Consider the following 17,780-nt stretch of genomic DNA (forward strand, 5'->3'; position numbering starts at 1 on the left):
TAGAATGAGAAATCACTGTTTTAAAATGGACCGCCCATTTAAAAGGTTTAATTCAAATGGTTCAATTTAATAGCAGAAAATATGTACAGTATACCACCTGGAATTCTTACTCTTCACAGACAACCAAGAAACAAGAAACCTCACAGAATGAATGATAGAAGGGACAATATGTTTTTTTTCTCTTAAAGGGCTGAGTCATTTGAACTCTCTACCTCAGAAAGTGGTGGAAGCAGTCACTATTTTTAAGGAGGAGATAGATTTTTTTTAAGAGTCTTATAGGACACCTTTGAAGTTTAAGAATTCCTTCACATCAGTGTATTTGTTGAATTTTAAGGCTTTAGTAATTTTTCTGGCTCTAGTCCAGAATCTATCGGATTTATTAAATTCCCCTTTAGTGATTCATTTTTAATTAATCATGCACTTTTTCTGTGGCTTTTAATATACCATTGCCTTTCCTAATGTATCTTTCCCTATAGAATGATACTGGCAAAAGATGGGCTATGATGCAATTGGCAATTGAGCAACCTCCCTTTTAAGGCATGGGATTCATCCAAGAGCATAGATTAGAAGTTAACAAATGTTTGTAGAACAGATTCATAACAAGAATGAGCAAGTTTTTGATTAATCTGGTGAAAACTGGCTGCCAGAAAGGAGAAAAGAACAGGAATGGTGGTTTGTCATAGAAACTGAACAGTTTAAAAAAAAGACTTTCTCTTCTAAAAGTGTGCTGTGTTGTAAAGAGTAGCATGAAACAGTTTTGTTAGCATCTGAACTTAATGTTTTAATAAAAAAAATCATAAAAGTGGAAATAAAAACAAAAAAATAGATGCATGGGGAGAGGCTATGGTGGATGAAGGTCAAGCAAATGTCTTTGGAGGAATTGATTAAAGGGAAAGCCATTGAGCTTGGGTAGAAATGTGTCTGCCTGATGTTTACACAAAACATAAATGTGCTTTCCTCTGTTTCTGATCTGACTTCTTTGAAACTGAATTTTGCAAGCGAAGAACAATATTCTTTTGTGCTACCATATTGTGTGCTTGGGGTGTGTAACTAAGGACAAACTTCTGTCCCATCTACCTAAGTGCCTTTCATCTCTCAAAACACTTCACAACTTTTGAAGTTATACTGAACTCACATGGTTTGTTTAATGGAGGAGGTACAGTGGCCAGATTGAAAGGCCGTACAGATGGCCAAGACGTAATGATCAAAAAAGCTGGTATGCTAATATTAATGGTGGAATAAATGACATCATGGAATCATCCTGTCTGTTTGAAATGCTGCTGCAGAATTCTTCTATTTCTGCTCCTGCAGAGGTTTCAGTGTGTTCTCTCTTCCTGTCAAAGTGAATCTTGTATGTTAAGGTTTCGTTATGTCAGCCTGAGACCAAATGTCTTCGTTCTCAGTTTCTCTCCGTTAACGGTGGCACAGCACTTAGTGTAGCTGCCTCCTGATTTTGGACACTCTGTATTTGCTCCTTGTGTGTTATCTCCAGGCCCTCTAGGTTCCTTTCACGTCTTAAAGATGTGCTAAATTAAGCTTCTGTAACTTCCACTCAGAGCAGGTTATTGTCTAAAAGAATCAAAGAATCTATTGTCAAAGAGAATATGTCGTAGAGATACTGGGATGTTAAAGGAATTGGGATGGGGAATAATACTTAAAGGATTGCATGGTCCAGCTGAGCCCAGTGGTCTCCTATGTCATAATAAGTCAGTAATTTCTAACTTGCCTCCTGCCTCCACCTTTCTAGTGCTACCTCCTTGTGCTTAAATTCATGGAGTAGGATTTGAATGGCTTTTTGGAGGTAAGAGTACTTCTACTGAGCTACAGTGACACCTAGAGTAGTTTTGGAAAGATAATATTAGCAAGCAGATTTCTAATGTTAGGAAGGTAGGCAGTTTGTGAAGGGAAAGATGGGCTAATCAAAGCTAATCTGGATTTTAGGGTGCAGAAGTCAGTGACTGCTTGGCAAATTGTTCTAAAATATTTATTAGAAGAAAGGATTGGAGAATGTCATTAAATGTGTGAAAGTGTAATGAAGGAAATAAACTCTGAGAGTACCCTGTCACAAGAAGTCTAAATGTAACAAGACAATTTTGTCACAAAGCCAGTAAAACTGATCAGTGATCAGAAAGGCATGGCTAGTATTGCACAAAGTAGATTGTGATTACTTTCATTTACATCTTTTTTCAGCTCTAAAGATGAATTATATTTTGATTGAGTTTACTTTATTTTCTTTTTGAACTTTAATAATTACTGTGAGGACTCCAGCTGTCTATCTGAATAACTGCTCTTGTATTACTGAGATTCTTTGAATTTGCTATGGCCAGCAGATGAATGTACACTTTGTTTTAAATACAAAAGCACACAGACAAAATGAAATATTTATTTATTTTTTAAAGCGATGCTGTGCAGAGTAGGATTTTCTGATCCTTTGAGCTATGTCACCCCAGCTACCCCGCAATCCTGATTAATGCTAATTTAATCACGGGACAATCTACACTGACCAATTAATCTACCTGGCACACCTTTGGACTGTGGGAGGAAACTGGAGACCCGGGGGTAACCCATGCATTGCACAGGGAGGCTCCTTATAGAATGCTGCCAATATTGAACTCTGAACTCTGAACTCTGGAACACACCGAGCTGTAATGACGCAGTGCTAACCACTACGCCACTGTAGCGCTGTTCATATCGGGAAAAGGACTGTAGAAACATTCATCAGAGGGAAGCAATGCTAGCGGCAGAGCGACGCGGTGTCCATGCTGGATTGAGTCGCAATAGTGCTGCCCTGCAGTCTTCGCTCGGTGGAAGACAAGATGGATTGTGTTCATCTGCAGACTGTTGTAACCTTGTTCTTGCTGACAACATCCGTGGACTCAGGGACTTGGGCCATATTATATATATTTTTTTGTGTGACTGTATGTTTACTGCTGTCGTATATGTGCTATATGAGCCTTGTGCTGTGTATGGCTGTTGGTGCTGTGTTTTGCACCTTGGCCCCAGAGGACTTTTGTTCAGTTGTATTCACGGGTATTCGTGTGTGGTTGAAGGACAATTGAGCTTGAACTTGAACCGTTTTGTGGCCAGATCTTGCTATCAGAGGAACACAAAAATCGTCCTTAACTCAAAAATGGATCCACGGTGCCCATCTTTTTTTGAGCAACTGCACAAGAAGTGACTTTTTTTTAAACCCAAGCACATATCACAAAAGCATGTTCATTAATTAACCATAAATGGTTATTGAGGCACAGGCAGTAACATAACTTTAAATGGAGGTGGTTATGTGAAAAGAATGCATTTCTAGGTAAGAGCATGGTTAGGGAATTGTAATTGATTATAAAATGATAGAAACATGCAGTGCAGGAAGGGGCTATTATGACCATTTTAATCCATGCTGATATGAAAACTACAAATCAGGTTTAACAGTTCTTGCTCCACTGCCTTGTGGATTCTGACATAACTGTTCATCCAAGGGAGCACTAAATATGGTGAATGTTGTTCCCTCTTTCACCCTTTTTCAGGCTGTAGAAATGAAGAACCACACTGGCAATTGTTCAACATTATCTCCTGCTATGAATTGTATAAATACCTCCCCATGATTGAATGGTTTGCCATCATTCTATGTCCGTAGGCACAACTGAAAAGCAAGGTGTTGACTATTTTTCTTGGGGTTGAGGGAGAAACACAAATCTTTTCTGCACAGAACGGCAAAAATGAGTGCAATTCTGAATAGTTAATAGTCCTCTGCTAAAGACCCATGACAAAAATAACTTGGAGGTAGGGTCAAAGGAATATGTAAAGTTTCATATATTAAGGAACACTTCTCAGCAAAGATAATTATCAGCAATGAACGAGGTACTCACCTCCAGTTTATCAACACCACCCTTGATCATCTGAGGAAAAGAGTATTCAAAAACCAAGGCCTCAAACACAGCACAAAGCTCATAGTCTGCTAGACAGCAAAGGTTCCTACCCTGCTATATGTTTCAAAGACACAGAGAACCTACTACTGGCACCGAAGATGCACCAGCAATGCTATGTTGCATGAATCTGCAGATCTAGATCAAACAAGTAAATGAAAATTGGCCTCCTCTCCCAAGTCAACAGTTCTGTCTGTAACTACATGCAGCCAGTTTTAATGACTTGGCCGCATTATCTGCATATGCCCAGCATCAAACCCTTGTAACAGGCAATGCACTGAGTTTTCACAGGGCAAGGCAGTACCTGGAGGACAAAGGAAAATGTTCTGAAAGACACCTTGGAGAAAGTAAAATATCCTCACTCTCTCTTGGGAATCTCTAGCATAAGAGCGCTGTAATACAGGACCCAGAGGTCCACTTGGTAAGTATCCGATCTACAACTATTTATTTACTCACTCCATTGCCAATGCACAGCAGCTCTTTGTACCATGTACATGGTGTGTTGCAGCAACTTGCCAAGTTTCCTTTAGACAGCGCCTTCCAGTCTCACAACTGCTACCAACCCAAAGGACAAGGCATGGTTGGAAACACCACCTGGAGGCTGTGTTCCAAGCTACACACCATCCTGACTTGGAAGTGTTTAGTTGTTCCCCCTCAGTCACTGGGTCAAAGTCCTGAAGCCCTGTCCCTAACAAATTTTGGGCATATCTGCACATCAAGGATTGCACTAGTTCAGGAAGGTAGATCACCGCCACCTTCTCAAAGGTAACCAGGGACAAACTCAGCCTGCTAAGGTCACTTTCCTTGAAAGAATAGAAAAATACACCTGCATCTAATTACAATATGCTGTATTTTCTCCACGGCAATTTTCAGGCATCTGTGGTGTGAAACTAAATGGATATTGTTAAATTCATATCGGAGGGGTTGGAAGGCGGGAGATTGAAAATCTAGTTGAATGGTACCACAACAGCAACCTTTCACTCAACGTCAGCAAAATCAAAGAGCTGATTATTGACTACAGGAGGAAGAAACCAGAGGTCCATGAGTCAGTCCTCATTAGGAGATTGGAGGTGGACAGAATCAGTAACTTTAAATTCCTTAATATTATCAGAGAATTGGGCCTGTGATCAGCTATTACAAAGATGTAAGAGTGCCTCTAGTTTATTGGATGTTTTCACAGATTTAGTACGTCATCTGAAACTTTACAAACTTCTATAGATGCACAGTGTAGACTATCCTGACTGGTTGCATCACAGCCTGTTATACAAACACCAATGTCCAAGAACACAACAACCTACAGAAAGTGGTGGATTCAGCCCAGTCCATCACAGGCAAAGCCCTCCCTACCATTGAGCATACAACTCTACAACTCCTGTTCTCAGTGCTTAATATTCACTTATTCATGTATTTGCAGTTTGTCTTCTTTTGCACATTGGTTGTTTATCAGTTTTTGTTTGTAGCTTTTCATTGATTCTATTGTATTTCTTTGTTCTACTGTGAATGCAAGAAAACGAATCTTAGGGTACATACCGTGACATATATACTTTGACAGTAACTTTACTTTGAACTTTGAGTGGGAATACAGTGGATTCTCGTTAATTGGGCTGTTGGTTAATTGGGGCATCCACTTATTTAGGACAAGTCTGAAAGAACAAAAACAAATTGAAAAATAGACAGGATCTCCTTCATTTATTTAAGATGCAGTACTGCTTTTACTGGGACAGGAGAACATTGCTGAACAGTTTCAAACTAGCATCAATCATGTGTACTTGTGTGGCCATTTAAAAACTACACTGAGTTAAGAGTGAACAGTTTATAAATAGCATCAGTTGAGTATGCTTGTGTTATGTTGTCCATTTGGGCCGATGGACCCCCAATTCAAAAAGCAGTGATTGTTGATCTTTTTTTTATTGTGACTTTAAAAAATTCAAACCCTTGCCAAGATGCCACAAAAAGATTTAACAGTAGCTGATAAAAAAATTATCCTACTGGACTAAATTATAGGCCATCTTCATTACACCCGTCATCGTCAGCTGCCAGAAAATACAGGGTGACAGAACCTACATTTGTACACAAGAGTGAGGGTTAACCTTTCACAGGCAGTAGAGTTTGTCAATGATGGTTTGTTAATTACAAACATAACTTGTTACTCATTTAAACAGTATTTTCTTTTTTTCATACCCTTTTAACTATTTCCATGAAACTTCAGCCAATTTTGCTAGCTGCTTGAATAGTTGGTATGGGATCAATAGTGGATCAAGGAATTACAAAGATTGTGGAATGAGGTACACTGTACACAGTGAAATTGACTTGTTCGTTGGTATGGTTCCCAAACAGATAAAGTTTGCGTACTTATACATCGGTGAAATTGTTTAAGTAGATAGGTATACTATGTATTAGATGGAGTATACAAGACCTGGTGATTGAGCCAAAGTCCTGGAAAACTGGGCAAGGGTGATCTGTGCCCTCCTATTTGTTTGTAAAACCAGGGCTACCGATAGCAAACACCATCAATGCACTAGACAATCCTTCAAAGTGACTGGAAGGCAAATGATTCCCAATATTGTTCCCCAAGACAACACCCCTAACTACCTTTTGCACATTGGTTATTTGTGTGTAGTTTTTCATTGATTCTGTTGATTGAACTAGGCAGGCCATGTTGCGTGGATACCTGACACCAGACGTCAATGGGGACACTCCTTACTAATTCCTATTGTGCAAGGGATGACCTGCCAGACAGATGAAGAGAAAATCAAGGATGTGTTGTTCAATGCCTTCTTGCAGAAATTCAACATCCCCACTGAAAATCACTGGATGTCCATTCCAAGTGACAAAGGAGCATTCAAGGTGCTGCTGAAAACCTGAAATCCATGCATCAGGAAAGCACAGAGGCACAGCATCTGTGGCCTACACACCTGCCCCATCTGCGGTTCCCAAATTTGGCCTCCCAAGTTGGTCTTGGAACCCATAAAATCGGAATTAAAATATCCCCAATCCCAAAGGGCTGCTTTAGAAGGAAATCTTGTCCCTGAACTTTGCCTAAAAGGGCAGGTATAGCCTGTGACAGGTGGAGTGTATGTGATCTGTGAAAGGAGTGTGTTTGATGGGGCAAAGTAGCTGTTACTGTTTTGTAAGCTCTGTGATGAAATACCCAGCTGAGCTTTGACTGAGTATGGATCAGTATTCTTTTGTACCTTCTACTCTACTGCGCACACATTGTTATAAGTGACTCATGTTTATTTGTGTTGGTTGTGTAAACAGGATAGTGGAAGCACTGCTAGAACAGGATACAGGTTTGTTCTGTCTTTTTCTTGTGGCAGTAGGTTGGATGATGTCATCTGTTGGTTGCAACATAGGTTGTGAGTGTGAAGACAAATTGAGAGCAAGAGCAATAGATCGATGATGTAGGGAGGCTTACGCAGGCTCTGATAGTACACCCCTATTCATTTGAAGTTTTCCAGTGAAGGAATTTATAAATACAGCTGGATTTTTTATTCTTAGCTCTCCCCCCTCCCCTCCTCTTCCCCCCCCCCACATCCGCTGAGCACATCCAAGAGCCTTGTATTTTGAAATTACTATATGGTTTTATGTGTATTTCTACCTTGTAACTGCTGTCAATTCATAGGTTTATTCATTTGCTTTCCCACCCTTAAATTTAGGTAGATGGGAATAACATGCTGAGACAATTTTATAGGAAGTTGGGTCATGTGAAAGGAAATCCTAGGGAGGACAAACCGAGTTGGTGAAAATGGCTCCTCCATCCATCTCCTCTGATCCCCAACTGCTAAGTGCACATCAAAATATCCGTCTCGCCACTTCCTCTGTTCTCTTTACACTGGTCATTTCTCCTCTCCACTCCTAGTCCCGATACAGGACTTGAACCAAAAACATTAACGGTTCCTTTATCCCCACAAATGCTCCTTAATGCACTGAGTTTCATCCAGCAGATTGCTTGTTATACCAGACTGCAATGTCTGCCGTAACCCTGTGTCTCTATGTTGTTCAATTGGTATAGTGCAGCGTTCCCAACTTTTTTTATGCTACGGACCAATACCATTAAGCAAGGGTTCTATAGACCCCAGGCTGGGAACCCCTGGTATGGTAGATATATAGGAACCAACAGTGTTGAAGATGCTTAAGGAAAGAACTTCAGCCAGCCAGGGAGCTGAATGATTTCATTCTACTGCATGGATGACAAAGCATTTTTAAAATTTCCTAATGGACTTGCAAATTATGACGTAAATGAGAAGGAGTGAGTTAGGGCAGAAGGCAATTAGGTCTACTTGGGTACCTGGAGTAAACGACTGGTTGCATATGAGTAGGTTGACATGAAATCCAGTTAAAAAGGAATATTTGTTGGTCTTGAGGGATTTATTTCTATTAGTCATAATTCATGGACTGTACATTTTGGACCCAGCCCCAGGCATCCATCCACTTAGCTCGAGTTGGAGAGTTGGTCTCACTGGGTTTCCGTGCCTGGTGTCAGGGGATAATTTCCTGACAGAAGGGGCTCCAAGTGCCAGTGTTCTGAAGCCCAGCCATGCACTATGCCTGGCAAAGTGTGCAGCTGGGGGAAGGACTGCTGACTGCTACGTCTGTTACTGCTTCTAAACGTCTGTGACAATCAGAGACATATGTAAACTAGTAACATTAATATAAATAATTTTTTAAAAAATCTTTTAGATTCAAAACAAAAGATTTAGTAAACACAAATTCTACGAAATAATTAAACATATAAAATTGAAGTTCTACTGTGAATGCAACTAGCCTTCCTCATTTTTTCAGCCCAAGTATCCAAAATGATATGGGATCTCCAACGCAATGCAAAGTCTGAGTGCCAGCGAGTATCTTTTTGCAGTCAGCTGGGCTGCATGTGGAGACCTGTATTGGAGCATAAGCCCCAGAACTAAAATAATTTCATGAAAGTCCAACATTCATTTTTATTCAATTGGCTGATTGCTAGCACTTCCCTTCAGAACTGCCAGCCACTGCTAAGAAGGTCAACCCTTTGTATCTTGGTTGAAGAAGTTCTGATGACCAATGTGAAGACATACACCATTGAAAATCATTGAACGTTCATGGGATCTAAGGTGTAAAGTAAATAACTTATCAAAGAGACGATAGGAATCCAATACTAATTGCCAGTGGAACTTGTTCCAATTAAGCAGCTTTGATCTAACCCTGCAGAGAAAATTCTTTTGACTGACTAGCTGCTGATATTTGACCATGAAATGTGTTTCAGAAAAAGCTATCTGCAATTCCAATAATGTTGGCGTTAACCTTCACAGCATTACCTGACTGGTTCTGCCTCAGCTCATCTTTTGTTGAAACCTATGCAATGTTAACTTTGAAGTCATAGATTCATACAGCACAGGAACAAACCTTTCAACTCATAAAGTTTGTGCCAGATATCAAACAACCATTTTTCTAATCCCATTTTATTCTATCTGTGTGGCTGTTCCAACTCATTCCAGCTAACCTGCCTTGTTCTATGCTCTTTAAACTTGAGGACACGCTAATCTTTGCTGCCTTTGACCCCTCTCCCACAATATCTTTATGTCCTTCATTTCTGGAGCTTCCACTACTCTAATTGTGAATATCATCACTCCATCAAGGGCAGTTGTGCCTTCAGCTGCCAAGATCCAAGCTATAGAACTTTCTCCCTTTTTAAAATCCTGGGTGTTATCATATCAAGGATCTGTGCTGAGACTTGCAGGTGTGTGCCATTTCAAAGAAAGCACGGCAGCACCTCTAATTTCGAAGAAATTTGCAGATTCAGCATGTTATCTAAAACTTTGACAAAATTCTATAGGTGCACAGTGGACTGGTTGCATTACAGCCAGTGCCCAAGAACAGAAAAACCTACAAGAATGGCGGATGCAGTCCAGTTCATCACAGGAAAGACCCTTCCCACCATTGAGTACATCTACAAAGAGTGCTGCCACAAGAAGGCAGCATCCATCATCAGGGATCTCCACCAGCCAGGTCACGCTCTCTTCTTGCAGCTACTATCAGGAAGGAGGTATGGGAGCCTTAGATCCCACACCACCAGGTTCAGGAACACCATCAGGCTCCTGAACCAGCATGGACAACTTCACTCACCTCAACTCTGAAATTATCACAGAACAGTACCTGTGGACTCACTTTTGAGGACTCGACAACTCATGTTCCCAGTATTATTTATTTATTTATTCATTTGTTTGTTTTGTGTTTCCACAATTTGTCATCTTTCGCACATTGGTTGCTTGTCAGTCTTTGTTTGTAGTGAGACTTACTGGTCAGAGAATCGCAGAAAGCGACAGCACAGAAACAGGCCCTTCGGCCCATCCAGTCCATGCTGAACCATTTAAACTGCCTTGTCCCATCAACCTGCACCCGGACCATAGCCGTCCACCTCTCCCATCCATGTACCAACCAAACTTCTCTTAAACATTGAAATCGAAATGGCATCCACCACTTGCTCAGGCAGCTCATTCCACACTGTCATTTCCAGGAATATTCCTGCTTCCCGACATTTTCTCCACATTTCAACAAAGGTTTAAATCTGTTTTATTTATTTATTTATCTATTTGGCAATAAAACACGGAGTAGGGCCTCCTGACCCTTTGAGCCACACTGCTGCTGCAACCCTGGACAATCCTGAAAAAGCCAATTGTCATCATGGGACAATTTACAATGACCGCTGATCCCACCCGGTACGTCTTTGGACTGTGGGAGGAAATCGGAGAACCCAGGGAAAACCCATGCATTCCATGGGGAGCACGGACAGAGACTCCTTAGTGCTTCACTGGTTGAGTTTTATTTCTTCGTTCTTTTGTGAATGAATCTCGGGGTAGTATTTGGTGACATATATGTACTTTGATAATAAATTTACTTTCAACTTTTAAACTTCCACATTGCTTAAAAGCTACCTGATTAACCAAACTGTTTGTCGTCGAGGACAAGGTCACCTTGGGCTAACACTGCTGTAAAGCACCTTTGCCACATTAAGGGTGCTGAGTACTTACTGTAATTGTTGGTCCTTGCCAGGGCCTTTGATAAGAGTATTCAAAGTGTACATTCAAGTGAATGATACACAATTCAAAAGACCTTGAGGAAGCGCTTGCTGTAGATTCAGGATTGTTACATGTCATTTCCTGTACACAAGTGTCGAGGAAAACTAGGTCATTGTTACTCCAGATCTGATGTAGCACAAAAGATAAAGAACACAATAATAATAAAAATCACAATAGATATAAATACATATGATTGCTTATAGATATACATGGATCGTATGTCCATAAAGTGACGCTAAACACAGGAGTGTCTATACATAATTTGACTCATTTTAAATATATGAAGAGTAAAAGAGTGACACGAGTAGATATAGGACCGATAGAAAATGATGCTGGAGAAATTATAATGGGTGACAAAGAGATGGCGGAGGAACTGAATGAGTATTTTGCATCAGTCTTCACAGTGGAAGACATCAGCAATATACCTGATAGCCAGAGGTATCAGGGAATAGAATTAGGTACAGTCAAGATTACTAGAGAGAAAGTGCTTGGGAAACCAAATGGACTAAGAATAGATAAGTCTCCCAGACTGGATAAGATGCACCCAAGGGTTCTGAAGGAGGTGGCTTTGGAGATTGTGGAGGCATTGGAAATGATCTTTCAGGAATCAATCGACTCTGGCATGGTTCTGGAGGACTGGAAGGTCACAAATATAGTTCTGCTGTTTAAGAAAGAAGGGAGGCAGCAAAAAGAAAATTACAGACCTATTAGTCTGACATCGGTAGTTGGAAAGTTATTGGAGTCGTTCCTCAAGGACGAGGTTATGAAATATCTTGAGGTACATGACAAGATAGGCCCAAGCCAGCATAGTTTCATAAAAGGAAGACCCTGCTTCACCAATCTATTGGAATTTTTTTGAGGTAATAATATTGATAAGGGAGAGGCTGTGGACGTTGTGTATTTGGATTTTCAAAAGGCCTTCGATAAGGTGCTGCATAAGAGGCTGCTTAATAAGATGAGAGCCCATGGAATTACAGGAAAGATATTGGAATGGGTGGAGCATTGGCTGATAGGCAGAAAGCAAAGGGTGGGAATAAAGGGATCCTATTCTGATTGGTTGCTGGTTACTAGTGGTGTTCCACAGGGGTAGGTGTTGGGGCCGCTTCTTTTTACAATGTATACCGATGACTTAGATTATGGATTAAATGGTTTTGTGGCTAAGTTTGCAGATGACACCAAGATAGGTGGAGGAGCAGGAAATGTTGAAGAAACAGAAAGGTTGCAGAGAGACTTGGTCAGTTTAGGAGAGTAGGCAAAGAAATGGCAGATGAGATACAATGTTGACAAATGTACGGTTGTACATTTGGAAGAAGAAATAATCGGGCAGATTATTATTTAGATGGGGAGAAAATTCAAAAATCGGAAGTGCAAAGGGACCCTAAAGGTTAACCACTAGGTTGGATTGGCAGTAAGGAAAGCGAATGTTGGCATTCATTTCAAGAGGAATAGTGTCTAAGAGTAAGGAGGTGTTGATGAGGCTGTATGGGGCACTGGTGAGACCTCATTTGGAATACTGTGTGCAGTTTTGGGCCCCCCTATCTTAGAAGGGATGCTCTGATGTTGGAGAGAGTTCAGAGAAGATTTATGAGGATGATTCCTGGAATGCAGGGGCTAACATATGAGGAGTGTTTGTCAGCTCTTGGATTGTATTCATTAGAGTATAGAAGAATGAGAGGGGATCTCATAGAAACATTTCGAATGTTGAAAGGGTTAGACAGAGTAGATGTGGAAAGGCTGTTTCCCTTGGTGGGTGAGTCCAGGACAAGAGGCCACAGTCTTAGAATTAGAGGTTACCCATTTAAAACAGAGATGAGGGAAATTTTTTTAGCCAGAGGGTCGTGGATTTATGGAGTTCGTTGCCACATACAGCTATGGAGGCCCAATCATTGAGGGTGTTTAAGGAGGAGATGGATGGGTATCTAATTAGTCAGGGTATCAAGGGATATGGGGAAAAAGCCAGAAATTGGAACTGGATGGGAGACTAGTTTAGCTCATGGTGGAGTGGCGGAGCAGACTCGATGGGCTGAATGGCCTACTTCTGCTCCTTTGTCTTGTGATCTTGTGACTGACAGGAAGTGGTAAAGTAGTGATGGTTGGGGGTTGTGGAGGGGTGGGTTAGTGGGTGGAGGAGTTGATCAGCCTTACAATCTTGGGGAAAGTAACTTTTTGAGTCTGGTGGTCCTGGCATGGATACTACGGAGCCTCTTCCCTGATGGGAGTAGGACAAACAGTCCAAGAGCAGAGTAAATCAGGTAAATAATAGTTTCTGATAAAGGAAGTAAAGAATACAAAACTAGTAAATAGGTGATAGTACATAAGGAGTGGTAAAAGATGCATTGGGTTTGCTGTGAAATTTAACATTATAACTTGACACATTGCAAAACAGAATTGCTGAGGTGAATTAAGCATGTTGTATTTCCCTAAATGTAGTCTAAGGAAATTTAATGCCTCTTTCCATCTTGCAGTGATGAAACCACATTCCAGAATCTCACAATTTTGAAGAATGTTTTTGTTTTAGGCAATCACACCGTTAATTGTGGTGGGTGACGATCTCTTTTATATACTGTACTCATTTGAAAACAGTAAGTCTATGCACCAATTCAAACTACATCATTATTGGCATTAGATATTGATACATCCAAAATACTATTGGACATTTTGCCATGTCGCTTGGTTATTTGGTTTATTATTGTTACCCGCATTGAGATACAGAGAAAAGCTTTTGTTTCCATGGCATCCAGAGAGATTATTTCATATATAAAGGGAGCACAAAATAAAAACATGCAGGATATAGAATATTGAAGACAATGTAAGTTATTACTTGTAATAACTTCCTTTACAGGATCATGTGTATTTATTATTGTGGGGCAGTGCCACTAAAATCCAGAGTTTCACCTGATAATTCTTGATATGAAGTTGAGTGAGGAAAGATTTTGGACTGAGCTGCACAGCCTTGGGTGATTCCCTTTGGCTCAGCTTGCATGTGAAAAACGGTTGCATAATCCCTTGCAGACAGTCAATGGAATTTGAACAAGAGATATCGTAGACTGAGAGAGTAAAAATATGGAATTATCAGTGACTGGTTTTAGTTGCATAGTGGATCCAGATTAACAGTCATTCTTCTGTGGCACGGTCGCACAGTGTTTGCTGCCCTCGTTTTCTGAGGTTATGTAAAGGAAAAACCTGCAAGGAAGTTTTGTAACTACTTGTGCTTCTCTTTGCAAACAGAAATTTTGCAACTATTAACATGTGGTTTTTGAGCGGAGAAAGAGAGGTAACAGGCAAAGTTGAAAGTCTTCTGGCTTAGACTCAGACCTAAAGCCTATTCCCTGCAGGAGGGCTTACAGATTTCATGACATATGCCAGTGATATTAAACCTAATTCTGATTCCGAGATGGAACCAGAAATGAAAATACCTGTTTATTTTCATCCTTCACAAAATGTTTGCTCGTGCAGTGAAGAAGATTCCTTGGTTTTTAGAAGCCCTGTAGATCCTTCAGATGACCAATCCCTGTTTAAAACCCAGATATCTGGCTCTTTAGATTTTATGCAGTATTAAAACTTTCTTTTCTGCCTTAGACTATGCAAATTGCACTTTAGTTCTTTCAGAATAAACTAGGTTAATACCAGCCCAATGTTCATGGCTCATCAGTACTGTATGAAACCAATCCTGATGAAGGGTCTCGGCCTGAAACGTTGCCTATCTATTTTCATCCATAGATCCTGCCTGATCTGCTGAGTCCCTCTAGCATTTTATTTGTGTTGTTCTGGATTTCCAATATCTGCAGAATCTCTTCAGTCTGTATGAAACCAGCTGGTGCTTCACTACTACTGGAGAACATTATTCCTATACACAAAACTGCAAGAATTCCAACACAGAGCATAATTTAATATTTACACCTTAAAGCTGGCCCTTCTCCACTCCTCACACATTTGTTGATAGTAATGTATACATCTATACTTTACATTGTATGATCCAGAATTCATGTCATTCACTCTTGCTATTTGATGTTAGTATTTAGTGTTCTGTATGCCCTTTACTAACTCGATAACAATGACCGAGCAAATAGTTATAACATTACTTCTAAAATTTGCAATTGATCCACTGTCTAGTTCTCCAGATGAAGAGTTACATATTGCACTATTTGCCTACAGATATAAATGATCTCTGACTTTCTGCCATTTAAATTGTTCTTGAGTAGCCCTGTTCAAAATGCATCTTTCATTCTAGAAGTTTTGATTGAGGAAAACAGTCTCTGTATCTGATTAATACCTTTATCATTGTAAGCACTTTGATATAGAATCTCCCCAAAAAATCTGAATGTGGGATTAAAAACTAAATGTCTGAAAGCTAACCTTGTAATATAGCCCTCTCTGCTCTCTATTGACACTGGGAATTCGTGCTGCACCTCCTCCAATTGTATTTGGTGTAGTGCCAAAACCAGTACTCCAGATAGTCAGTATGGGGTACAATGCAATTAAATTATTCTAAATTCTCCCTTTTTGGCCCCCCCCCTTCCATTTGGTTCAGGGGCATTTAAACTTTTTGGAACTAACGGTGCTGTAAGATGTGAATTCCATTTCAACTCACAGTAGCTGTGTTTTTTTTCTCTTGTTCCTCTTTTGCATTTAGTAACTAAACTCTTTAATTACTGCTGCCTGTTGCAATCAGTCTTATCACTTCATTGCCGTTAGCCACATCCGGAATGAGAGAGAAAAGGGAAAAACAAAATGTAGTCCTTCCTGCTGACTTGAGCTCGCCTAAAACACTGCTGTCTGTTTCCTTCGCTCATGTACCACCACCGTTGCTGCAGGTAATCGACACTGTCCCGCAGCTCACCTAACATTCAAGTTTCATTCCCCTTTCTTTAGTTAAATTCCCATTTTCTCTCCAAGTTTTTCCATTCCCTCTCTTTAGCGTTCCTCCATTATTACAATTGTGTGTGTGTGTGTGTGTGTGTGTGTGTGTGTGTGTGTGTGTGTGTGTGTGTGTGTGTGTGTGTGTGTGTGTGTGTGATTTCAACACAAATTCACAACCTTCACCCCAATGTCATTGACCATTCATCCATAGGCCCAACATCTGCTTTGAACAAATTTGATAAAAATTCCCCCCCATCTATTCTTCCATCGCCCTCAGAGAGAGTGTTGTCCCTAATCCCTTGTATCCTTGTTGCTCCTTGTAACTACTTATAACATCTTTCTTCTCTTCCTCCCCCCTCCCTCCCCCCTCCCTTCCCCCTCCCCTCCCCCTCCCCTCCCCCTCCCCTCCCCCTCCCCTCCCCTCCCCCTCCCCTCCCCCTCCCCTCCCCCTCCCCTCCCCCTCCCCCCCCCTCCCCTCCCCCTCCCCTCCCCCTCCCCTCCCCCTCCCCATCCCTCTCCCCCCCCTTCCTCCTCTCCCCCTTCCACCTCCCCCCCTCCTCCTCTCCCTCCCCCCCTCCTCCTCTCCCTCCCCCCTCCCCCCTCCTCCTCTCCCTCCCCCCCTCCTCCTCTCCCTCCCCCCCTCCTCCTCTCCCTCCCCCCCCTCCTCCTCTCCCTCCCCCCCTCCTCCTCTCCCTCCCCCCCTCCTCCTCTCCCTCCCCCCCTCCTCCTCTCCCTCCCCCTTCCTCCTCTCCCTCCCCCCTTCCTCCTCTCCCTCCCCCCTTCCTCCTCTCCCTCCCCCCTTCCTCCTCTCCCTCCCCCCTTCCTCCTCTCCCTCCCCCCTTCCTCCTCTCCCTCCCCCCTTCCTCCTCTCCCTCCCCCCTTCCTCCTCTCCCTCCCCCCTTCCTCCTCTCCCTCCCCCCTTCCTCCTCTCCCTCCCCCCTTCCTCCTCTCTCTCCCCCTTCCTCCTCTCTCTCCCCCTTCCTCCTCTCTCTCCCCCTTCCTCCTCTCTCTCCCCCTTCCTCCTCTCTCTCCCCCCTTCCTCCTCTCTCTCCCCCCTTCCTCCTCTCTCTCCCCCCTTCCTCCTCTCTCTCCCCCCTTCCTCCTCTCTCTCCCCCCTTCCTCCTCTCTCTCCCCCCCTTCCTCCTCTCCCTCCCCCCCCTTCCTCCCCTCTCCCTCCCCCCCCTTCCTCCCCTCTCCCTCCCCCCCTTCCTCCCCTCTCCCTCCCCCCCTTCCTCCCCTCTCCCTCCCCCCCCTTCCTCCCCTCTCCCTCCCCCCCTTCCTCCCCTCTCCCTCCCCCCCTTCCTCCCCTCTCCCTCCCCCCCTTCCTCCCCCCTCCCTCCCCCCCTTCCTCCCCCCTCCCTCCCCCCCTTCCTCCTCCCTCCCTCCCCCCTTCCTCCTCCCTCCCTCCCCCCTTCCTCCTCCCTCCCTCCCCCCCTTCCTCCTCCCTCCCTCCCCCCCTTCCTCCTCCCTCCCTCCCCCCCTTCCTCCTCCCTCCCTCCCCCCTTCCTCCTCCCTCCCTCCCCCCTTCCTCCTCCCTCCCTCCCCCCTCCTCCTCTCTCCCTCCCCCCTTCCTCCTCTCTCCCTCCCCCCCTTCCTCCTCTCTCTCTCCCCCCCTTCCTCCTCTCTCTCTCCCCCCCTTCCTCCTCTCTCTCTCCCCCCCCTTCCTCCTCTCTCTCTCCCCCCCCCCTTCCTCCTCCCAAGAAACAACTTGCCTCCATTTAACATTTCAGTGTGGGTTGTCAGTCTCGTTCAACTGCACCAGATACGGCTGCTGTGACACTGATGAGCCGATATGAAGTGTAAACTGGCTCTCAGTGGTATTGAGTCAGTGCTCTTGCATTTGCTGAAATAGGAATGCAGTTTCTCTACCTTACTGTTTGAACATTGAAGCCTGCTGTGGAGTGCAGAAGTACAAATTGTACAGAATGAACTGAAGATTAGATGT

General features: G+C 42.8%; 1 protein-coding gene and 1 long non-coding RNA gene across 3 annotated transcripts in view; one reads left to right on the plus strand and one right to left on the minus strand.

Moving 5' to 3' along the window:
• The window catches only part of nbeal2 (neurobeachin-like 2), a 226,019-nt gene that overhangs the window by 5,360 nt on the left and 202,879 nt on the right, over nucleotides 1-17,780 (plus strand). The gene's annotated exons all lie outside the window — the stretch shown is intronic.
• LOC140198990 (uncharacterized) lies at nucleotides 1,171-17,673 on the minus strand. Its single transcript, XR_011886303.1, has 5 exons — nucleotides 17,548-17,673; nucleotides 14,392-14,486; nucleotides 10,928-11,101; nucleotides 5,451-5,563; nucleotides 1,171-1,569 (listed from the first exon to the last, which is right to left on the minus strand). It is a non-coding gene; the product is annotated as an uncharacterized lncRNA (long non-coding RNA).

The sequence above is a fragment of the Mobula birostris genome, chromosome 1 (assembly GCF_030028105.1).
Source record: "Mobula birostris isolate sMobBir1 chromosome 1, sMobBir1.hap1, whole genome shotgun sequence".
Classification (NCBI taxonomy): Eukaryota; Metazoa; Chordata; class Chondrichthyes; order Myliobatiformes; family Myliobatidae; genus Mobula; species Mobula birostris.